The sequence below is a fragment of the Typha latifolia genome, chromosome 2 (assembly GCF_019914945.1).
Source record: "Typha latifolia isolate L0001 chromosome 2, TyphaL0001v2, whole genome shotgun sequence".
NCBI classification, from domain to species: domain Eukaryota; kingdom Viridiplantae; phylum Streptophyta; class Magnoliopsida; order Poales; family Typhaceae; genus Typha; species Typha latifolia.
In genome coordinates, this window is record NC_133087.1 from 11746592 (window position 1) to 11757826 (window position 11235).

The 11235-nt window shown below is 36.1% G+C and overlaps 1 non-coding gene across 1 annotated transcript; it reads left to right on the top strand.

The window, feature by feature from the left end:
- The first annotated feature begins 6006 nt into the window (after window positions 1-6006).
- Window positions 6007-6113, top strand: LOC140783104 (small nucleolar RNA R71). The gene has a single exon (XR_012108057.1). It is a non-coding gene; the product is annotated as a small nucleolar RNA R71 (small nucleolar RNA).
- The last annotated feature ends 5122 nt before the right edge of the window (window positions 6114-11235 follow it).

Here is an 11235-nt window from a genome sequence, read left to right on the forward strand (position 1 = left end):
TCAAAGGTCTACATATAACTAAAATACATTAATTATTTAAAATAAAATATTAATATTTAATAATTTGAGCATAACAAATATTGCAATTATGAATTTAACAAATTCAGAAAATAGAAGAATGAAGAATTTGGAAAATAAAATAAAATAAAATTCTAACTCACTTTCGCAGGCATAGCGATTGCATTTAGTATATGCAACAAGCCTTTAAACCCCTATCTTCCACTAGTGGACGAGTTGTGTCTCGTGAGGGTTTGCAGTGAATTTACCCACAAAATTTATTAAGTCAATTAAACAAAATAAAAGAAAGAAAATACAAGACTCAAGTAATTAAAAAATCTTGAAAAGAAAATAATAAAATCACCTAAATTTTGCTCCTTATTGATTATGTAGCAACATTTAGCAAAATCAATCCAGGAATACTGACAATTACATCCACTTAGATCAGCAAATCTCAAATTTTGCAATTACCCTCAAGACCTCATACTAAGAATATACACAGGTAAATACTAGTAAATTTTTACAAAGCGGACATAGCTAGAGTAAATCAATCTCAAAAATATAGGCAAGGTATCCAATTATCTTCTCATTTAGCATTAATATACATTCTAACCTTATTGAAACTATTCATTCTCCCAAAATCATAATAGAAAAGCATGCTGCAATTAAACACGAGGAGATAGATCCAGATCTGAATCACACTGGAACACCAGGGTATATATGTATAATATGCTTTATTACGATCTTAATTTTCTTATTAACTTAACTTGGAATTTCATGGTTGAGCAATGCTAGTGTTATCTTGCTTTCTACATGGTCCTTGTAGCGAGGATTCTGCTAGTGGATTTGGCCACTAGGTGATGAGACACCCCTCGGGCATCACACCTCGAACCAAAAAGGCGGTATACAACTAACAACCATGAAATAGAGATGGTAACTCTACCTTTTGACGTGAACACTTCCCAAGTGGTTACGTGAAGGCCCAGTTACTCAGTAGAGAGACTATTGCTCTAACATCAATTATACCTTTTTGCATTTCAATCAACTTGATATATTTATCATTAGCATATTATACATTCAACCTATATGTGATCTGAAAATTTCTCCTGAATAATTAGCATGAAACTCTATGATGATAGATCGAGAATTACTAAGAATACCAGATATTTTATATTGATCCTCACATTTATTTCAGAAACATAATGGTAACACAATTACATTCTGAGGATTGCATCACTAAAACACATGTCCCATTAGTTTTTTTTAAATAAGTGTATAAAAATAGAATGAAGAAAATAAGATTTATGCTTCTCTTAATCAAAACATCACTTCGTGTTTGATCCTCGCTTTCTAACTAAATTGACTCTCCTAAATACCACTACATATTCTAAAAAGCAAAAACACATAGAAATATATTGGAAAACAAAACATAACTACAAGTAACTGAAAAGAAAAGACCTAAAAAAAAAAGAAAAAATATGAAATTTCACCCCCCAATCTAAATTCTACATTGTCCTCAATATAAGAAAATAAAGCATAAAAAAAATGGTAGAATTTACCTAAGAAGGAGAATTTATACTACAAGCTTCCTCTTGTCAAATGCTGTACATATAATAATAAAAATAAAAAGTCAAATAATATTATACAAAAACAATCTCTAGAAGATATAGAGATCAGTCTTGATAATTAGGATCTTCTAGAAATGCTTTTTCCACTTCTCGATTACGTAATTCTAAAAATGGTTTAAGCCTTTGACCATTCACCTTAAATACCTCACCATTTTTAGGGTTTTCAATCTCGACAGCTCCATAAGGAAGGATAGACAGTGTGTATAGTAAAAGGGCCCGTCCACTTACTTCTCAATTTTCTAGGAAAAAAATGTAAACGCGAATTATAAAGTAGGACTTTTTGACCAAGATTAAATGATTTTCTCAAAATGTGTTTATCATGATATTGTTTCATTTTATCCTTATAGCTTTTAGCACAGTCATAAGCATCATTTCTAATTTCCTGTAATTCATTCAATTATAATTTCCTATGAGCACCTGCCTTATCAAGATCAAAATTCAGTTGCTTAATCGCCCAATAAGCTCGATGTTCTAGCTTTACAGGAAGGTGACAAGCCTTACCAAACACAACTCTATATGGGGACATCCCAATAGGAGTTTTAAATGCAGTTTGATATGCCCACAATGCATCACTAAGCCTTAATGACCAATCTTTCCTAGTGGGGTTAACCGTCTTCTCCAAAATTCTTTTGATCTCTCTAGTTTGGGGGTGATAGGGAGTGACAACCTTATGTATGATAGAATATTTAAGCATAAGTCTTTTAAAAACTTGATTGCAAAAATGTTTCCCTCCATCGCTTATAATGGCATGCGGCGTACCAAAATGAGCAAAAACATTGTCTTCCAAAAACTTGATTACAACTTTGTAATCATTTGTTCTACAAGCTATAGCTTCAACCCATTTTGAAACATAATCTACAACAACAAGAATGTACTCATAACCAAAAAAATTTGAAAATGGTCCCATGAAATCTATATCCCAGACATCAAAAATTTCAACAATTAAAATTGGATTGAGCGGCATCGTGTTCTTCTTTGAAATATTCCCTAGTCTTTGACATCTCTCACAAACTTTACAATACTCATGAACATCATGAAAGATGGAGGGCCAATAATACCCACATTGCAAAAAATTTTACAGCAGTCTTTTTAAAGCTAAAATGACCCCCACAGGCTTGATCGTGACAAAAAGAAATGATTTTATAAAAATCATCATTAGGCACATATCTCCTAATGATTTGATTTGGGCAATACTTAAACAAGTATGGGTCATCCCAGAAAAAGAACTTGACCTCAACTAAAAATTTGGACTTATCTTGCTTGGTCCAATAAGGAGGCATTTGACCAGTAGCAAGATAGTTGACAATATCAGCATACCATAGTAGCTGAGAAGCACTCATTAGCTACTCATTAGGAAAAGATTCAGATATTGGTTTAGATTCATAAGATGATTCTAGGATAAGCCTAGATAAGTGATATGCGACAATATTTTCAGAACCTTTCTTGTCCCTAATTTCAAGATCAAATTCTTGTAGCAATAGAATCCAATGAATTAAATGGGCTTTAGCATTCTTTTTAGAGAGAAGATACTTTAGTGCTGCATGATCAGAATAGATGATGATTTTAGACCCTAAGAGGTAGGATCTAAATTTGTCTAAAGCAAACACAACTGCTAGCAACTTTTTCTCAGTAGTAGAATAATTTAGTTGTGCATCATTCAGAGTTTTACTAGCATAATAGATCACATGTGGTAACCTATTAATCCGTTGTCCTAAAACCGCTCCAATTGCATAGTCAGATGCATCGCACATAATTTCAAAAGGCTCATCCCAATTTGGTGGTTGAATGATAGGAGTAGAAGTTAATTCAGTTTTTAACCATTGAAAAGCCTTAAGACATTCTTCATTAAAGACAAATTGAGAATCCATAGCTAGTAAATTATATAAAGGTCGTGATATCTTATTGAAATCCTTAATAAATCATCGGTAAAAATTCGCATGACCCAAAAATGATCGAATTTCCTTCACAGTCCGAGGTGATGGAAGGTTAGAAATTAAGTCAACTTTAGCCTTATCGACTTCGATCCCATCTTTAGAAATAATATGTCCTAGAACAATTCCTTTCTTCACCATAAAGTGACATTTTTCCCAATTAAGCACTAGGCTTTTCTCTTTGCACCTTTCTAAGACTAGAGACAGGTGGTGCAAGCATTCATTAAATGATGATCCAAAGACAGAAAAGTCATCCATAAAAACTTCCAAGAACCGTTCTACCATACCTAAGAATATGCTAATCATGCACCTTTGAAAGGTACCAAGAGCATTGCATAACCCAAAAGGCATGCGACGATAGGCAAATGTTCCAAAGGGGCAAGTAAATGTGGTCTTCTCTTGATCCTCAGGTGCTATAGGGATTTGGTTATAGCCAGAATAACCATCTAAAAATTAATAATAAGCATGTCTGGCTAACCTTTCAAGCATCTAATCAATGAAAGGAAGGGGAAAATGATCCTTCCTAGTTACAAGATTAAGTTTTCGGTAGTCAATGCAAACACGCCACCCTATTTGAACACGAGTGGGTACTAACTCATCGTTCTTATTTTGCACTACTATAATGCTAGACTTCTTAGGCACAACATGATTTGGACTAACTCATGCACTATCCGAAATTGGGTAGATAATACCCGTATCTAATAATTTTAGCACTTCAGCTCTAACAATATCCTTCATCATAGGATTTAACCTCCATTGCAGTTCATGGGATTTTTTTGCATTTTTCTCTGAATGGATTCGATGCATAATCACATTAGGATTAATTCCCTTGATATCAGCTATGGTCCATCCTATAGCTTCCTTGTATTCTTTTAAGACACTCAGTATCAAGGATTATGAAATCCATAGGAAAAATGAACTTGTCTACCTTAATCAGAACATCCTCTATGATGCCTCAAGGATATTTGACAGAACGATCTGTCAAAGACAGTTTAATTTGAGTTGGCTTCAACTCTCCAAGACCTAATTGCTTGTAAACTGAATACGGCAAAAGATTAACACTTGCACCTAAATCCATAAGGGCTTTATCAATGACATGATTGCCAATGACACACGAAATAGTAGGATAACCTGGATCTTTAAACTTAGGTGGAATGTTGTTTTGGATGATTGAGCTTACTTGCTCAGCTAGGAATGCCTTTTTTTGCACTTTTGATTTTCTTTTTTGAGTGCAAAGATCCTTCAAAAATTTGACATAAGCAAGAACTTGCTTAATGGCATCGAGCAATGGAATGTTAATTTCAACTTGCTTAAACAATTCCATCATCTCACTAAAGTTTGTTCCTACTTTAGCCTGAGTTAGTCTTTGAGGAAATGGTGCTTTGGGAATAAAAGTCTACTCAAATGAATTTCTAGACTTGGGTAGAGACTGTCTTGGGTTGCTAGAGTCAAAGGTTATAGTTCCAAATGAATTATCATGATTATATTTGCAGGACATAGATTTCTTCACCCTCTGAGATAGATTTTTTATGATTTGGCACTTCAACCTTATTGTTGAATAGTTTTCTAGACCGAAGGGTAATGACTGATTGAACTTGTTCGTTGTGCACATTGAGGTGGATGGTTGGCTAACCTCATATTGGCCCTTTGGGTTAGGAATGGGTTGACTAGGAAATTTTCCTTGTTCTCTCGTACTAACCTTAAATGCTAATTGACCCATTTGATGTTGAAGCTGAGAAATGGCTTGAGAATTTTGTATATTTGTAGCTTCTATTCTTTGCAAATTAGCACTAGTTCCAATGATAAATTTCTCTATCATCGCTTCGAAGTTGGATGGTTGTTACTGAGGTACTATAACTGATTGAATAAGAGGAGGGGCATAAGAGACAGGCTGAGTAGGAGGACGAAATTGGTTAAATCCTGGAGGTCCTCCTTGGTTTATTTGAGGCTGCTGTGGCCTCCAAGAAAAATTGGGGTGATTTCGCCAATTTGGATTGTATGTTTCAGAGTAAGGACTATTGAATGGCTTTCTAAATTGATTTAGGGCATTCACTTGTTCATTGAACCCATCTTGATACCCTAAGGAAGGGCAAACCATTGCAATGTGCATGAGACTAGCACAAACACTACAAACTTCAGATTGCACTTGATTTATAAGTTTCATAGTTTGACTTAACACAAGGGAATCAACTTTCCTAGACAAACTATTTAGTCGTGCATTTATACTCACATCAGGTTGAACTTCATATATTCCTCTCTTAGATTGTGACGTCCCTCGACTTTCAGTACTAAAATCCCATTGTTGGGAATTTTCAGCTATTCTTTCAAAAAGAGCCCAAGCTTCAGGTGTGCTTTTAGCCATGAATGACCCACCGCTCATGGACTCAACCAGAATATGATTTGTGTCAGTTAGACCATTCTAGAAATACTGGACTAACCACCATTTTTCAAAATTATGATGAGGGCACTTAATTTGAAGATCTTTGAACCTTTCCCATGACTCATGAAATTTCTCTTCCTCTTTCTGCTTGAAAGTGGAGATGGCCAATCTATATTGGTTTGTTCTAGGCATAGGGTAAAATTTGGACACAAATTTATAGTTCAGATCTCTCCAAGTGGTGATTGAGTTTGGCTCTAAGTGATTCAACCAAGCTCTTGCTTGTTTCTTCAATGAAAAAGGAAAGAGCCTTAGCCTAACAGATTCATCAAAAAAATTTTGTGTTAGGTTTTTATTTGTTGGCAATTGTGTACAAAATATTCTAAGTGCATTTTTTCATGTATATGAGCTTTACACAAGTCTAGAATATCTCTGGTTTGAAGAATTGCAAAATTATTGGAGAAAAGCCGTTGAGTTCACACTGCGTTCACAAACGCGTTCGAACGCGGAATCTGCGTTTACACAGACAAAGAGCTGCGTTCACAAACGCGTTTGAACGCGGGTATTGCGTTCACACAGACAAAGAGTCGCGTTCATAAACGCGTTCGAATGCGGGTACTGTGTTCACACAGACAAAGAGTCGCGTTCACAAACACGTTCGAATGCGGGTACTGTGTTCACACAGACAGAGAGCCGCGTTCACAAACGCGTTCGAACGCAGGTACTACATTCACACAGACAGAGAGTCGCGTTCACAAACACGTTCGAACGCGGATACTGCGTTCACACAGACCGAGAGCTGCGTTCACAAACGCGTTCGAACGCAACCTAAAGAATTCAAGATGTCGCGTTCGAACGCACTCGGGCCCGTTCGAACACACCTGAGTTTAAGTCATGCCGTTCGAACGCACCCGGGCCGCGTTCGAACGCACCAACGAAGTTTGATAAAATTGGAGTTTCGTGAGTACGGATAAGACTTGGATTTGGCTCTATCTTGGAGATCATATATAAGGATTGTGATGCCTTATCTTGAGGGTGGTTGAAGAAGCATTATTGAAGGAGACTTCTTGAGGCTACATCGGTTCTTCAACTAACAAGGATCCATTCATCTACAAAACTTAATCTTTCGTCTTAAGGGCTATCGAGACGAAAGATCAATCTCGAGGGTTACTGAGATTGGACTTCAATCACGAGAAGCAGTGAATCATGGGTTCTAGCGAGCAAGACTGAGAGGAACAAAGTTGGTTGGATCGACGGGTTGTTTTGTGAGTCAGTCTTGTAACTGCTACTATACTAGTGATTGGTTTTGATCCGAGTTTGGATCCGTGGTTTTTTCCCGTTTGGGTTTTTCCACATTAAAATCTTGGCGTTCATCTCTGCTTTTGTTCCTAATATTTCTACAGACTTTTACTTAAGCGAACGAGTGATATCATTGCCTAGTATTTAGATAGATACTTGTGTCTAGGGTTTTTTCAATTGGTATCAGAGCAGGTTCTCTCACCTTTGAGAGAGATCAGATAGGCATGGATTTTCATAGAGATGGACCATCATCTATTAGACCTCCTATCCTAGATGGATCAAATTATGGATATTGGAAAGCTAGGATGAGAGCTTACTTGAAGTCTATAGATGAACGAGTATGGTTTGCCGTTGTGAATGGTTGGAGTCCACCAATGTACATGGTGGATGATAAACTTGCTGATAAACTGATAGAGTCATGGGATAGGTCAGACTATGAAAAAGTTGGATGGAATAGCAAGGCAATAAATGCAATTTTTAGTTGTGTTTCCTCGGAAGAATTTAGAAGAATCTCTACTTGTGAGATAGCAAAAGAAGCTTGGATGATCTTAGAAACTACTCACGAAGGAACTATGGCTGTAAAACTTTCTAAACTTCAGAGGTTGACTACTAGTTTTGAAACTCTACGTATGGAGGAGAATGAGACATTTGATGAGCTTTATGCAAAGCTGAGTGATATAGTCAACTCTAGTTTCAACCTAGGAGAGAAAATTCCTGAAAACAGAATTGTCCGTAAGATCCTTAGGTCTCTTCTAGAGAGGTTTCAGGCGAAAGTTACAGCTATTGAGGAAAGTAAGGACATCGATTCTATGAAAGTTGAACAATTGGTAGGAAATCTACAAACATTTGAGTCCAGCCTTTCAAAACCGAGGAAGTCTAAAGGGATTGCCCTATCCACAGTTGAACAAAGTATAGAGGAGTCTGATGATGAAGGTGATTTAGATGTTGAGATGTTGGCCATGTTCGTCAAAAAGTTTAATAAATTCTTTCGGAAGCCAAACAAGTTGAATGCTGAAAAACTTGAGAAAAGTAAAGCATTTGTGAAAAAGAAGAATACTGCGAGTTCAAACACAAGTGTGAGCAACAACGGTGTCAAACAAAAAAATAAAAATTCTGAGAATAAAGTTCGATGTTTTGAATGTTCTGGTTTTGGACACATAGCACAAGAATGCCCTAATCGCCTTAAGAAGAAGGGTAAAGCTATGAAAGTTACTTTGCAGATCTTTGGCATCAACGTCTTGGACATGTGAATCACAAGGAATTATTTACTCTGTCCAAAATAGAAGTGGTAAGAGGAATACCTAAGATGAAAGAAATGTCAAAAAGAGTGTGAGGTTCGTGTCAAATTGGAAAACAAAGTAGGATGTCACACAAGAAGGTAAATGCAGCTACCACCGACCGTGTGCTCCAATTAGTTCACATGGACTTGATGGGTCCAACAAAAATGGAAAGTCTTGGAGTTAAACGCTATATATTCCTAATGGTCGATGATTACTCCAGATATACCTGGGTTGCCTTTCTACATGAGAAATCTGAAACCTTTGAAGTTTTTAAAATCACTATGCTTAAAATTGCAGAATGAAAAATCTATTACCCTAGTTAGGATTCATTCTGATCATGGTAGAGAATTTGAAAATGAAAATTTTTCCATATTTTGCGATTCTCTTGGTATTCAACATGAATTTTTAGCTCCTATAACTCCACAACAGAACGGGATTGTGGAAAAAAAGAACCGAGTTGTGCAGGAAATGGCTAGGGTTATGCTTCACGCTAAAAAGGTTCCTCAAAAGTTTTGGGCAGAGGCGGTCAATACAACAGTACATGTGATAAATCGTGTTTATCTAAGACCAGGTACAAAAATTACTGCATATGAAATCCGGAAAGGTAAGAAACCTAGTGTTAAATATTTTCGAGTTTTTGGTAGTAAATGCTATATCTTGCGTGATCGAGAATATTTGACTAAATTTGACACTAGAAGTAACGAAGGCATCTTCTTAGGGTATTCGAATAATAGTAGAGCCTACAGAGTATTTAATCTTGACATTTCTACTATTATGAAATCTTCTAATGTTATGATAGATGAATCCATTACTGATTTAATTGAAGCTACTCCTATTTCTGTTTCTGCAGATACATATGACGAAGAAATAGGAAAGGAGCTTGATCTGGAAATTGAGAATTAGGACGAGGACAAAGTTGAAATGAACAAAGATGACTGCAACGTACCGGAACCATCTGCCAGAGTGAAATCAGATTATCCACTTTCACAAGTGATCGGAGACGTAAATGAACCAATTAAGACAAGACGACAAATCCAAAGTGAGGTATCATTTACTTGTTATACATCTTCTTTTGAACCTAAAAATGTGAAGAAAGCATTATTAGACGATTCTTGGGTTAATGCTATGCATGAGGAATTAGAGCAATTTTCTAGGAATGATGTTTGGTATTTAGTTCCTAGACCTAAGAATGTGAACGTCATTGGAACAAAATGGATTTACAAGAATAAAAGTGATGAACATGGCAATATAGTTCGAAATAAAGCTAGACTCGTAGCACAGGGATATACTCAGGTTGAGGGTATAGATTTTGATGAGACATTTGCTCCTGTTGCTAGATTAGAATCTATTCGTATACTGCTTGCTATTGCTTGTCACTTAAAATTTAAATTGTTTCAAATGGATGTGAAAAGTGCTTTCTTGAATGGTACTCTAAATGAAGATGTTTATGTGGAACAACCGAAAGGGTTCGAAGATTAAAAATTTCCTTCTCATGTGTTTAAACTGAAAAATGCCCTCTACAGGCTAAAACAAGCTCCAAGAGCTTGGTATGAGAAGTTGACCACTTTTTTAGTGGATGCGGGGTTCACTCGAGGGGGAGTGGACAAGACATTGTTCATTAGACGGTCAAACAAGAGTTTAGTTGTGGCATAAATTTATGTGGATGACATTGTCTTCGGGGCAACAAGTCGATCATTAGCTAAGGAGTTTGCAGATCTTATGCATAGTCATTTTGAGATGAGCATGATGGGTGAGTTGAAGTTCTTTTTGGGACTTCAAATTACTCTGTTGGAAAGAGGGATATTTATCGCTCAAACCAAATATGCTAAGGATCTTGTGACTAAATTCGGTTTAGAAAATACAAAACCAGCTAGAACTCCTATGAGTACAACTACCAAACTAGGTAAAGATATTTCAGGAAAAAGTGTTGATCAGACACTATATAGGAGCATGATTGGTAGTCTTTTGTACTTAACTGCTAGTAGACCTGACATTGCATTTAGTGTCGGTGTGTGTGCTAGGTTTCAGTCTGAACCTAAGGAGACACATTTGTTTGCTGTGAAACGTATTATAAAATATGTCGGCGGCACAGTTGACTTTGGTATCTGGTTTACGTATGACTCGGGAGCTATCATATCTGGATACATGGATTCTGATTGGGCAGGTTCATGTGATGATAGAAAAAGTACCTCAGGTGGATGTTTTTATATTGGAAACAATCTGGTTGCTTGGCACAGTAAGAAACAAAACTCGATATCTTCATCTACTGCGGAGGCCGAGTAAATTGCAGCGGGAAGTTATTGTTCTCTGTTACTATGGATGAAATAGATGGTCAAAGATTACGGCATTGAATAAGATACTATGGTGCTTTATTGTGACAACATGAGTGCTATTAATATTTCAAAAAATCCTGTTCAACACTCGCACAAAGCATATTGATATCCGACATCATTTTATACGCGAGTTAGCTGAAGACAAAATAATAGCACTAGAACATGTTGAGACGAAGAAACAATTGGGTGATCTATTTACAAAACCTTTGGATTTACAGAGATATGAGTATCTTTGTACTTCTTTAGGGATTTGTGCTTTGGATTGATTTTTTTTTGGTTTGGTTTGCGTGTTTCTTTTTTATTATTTCTTTTCTTTTAGTTTCTTTTTAGGTTTTCTTTACTCTAAACTTTTCCTTGGTTTTAGTTTCAAATTTGTCAAGAGTTTTTGCT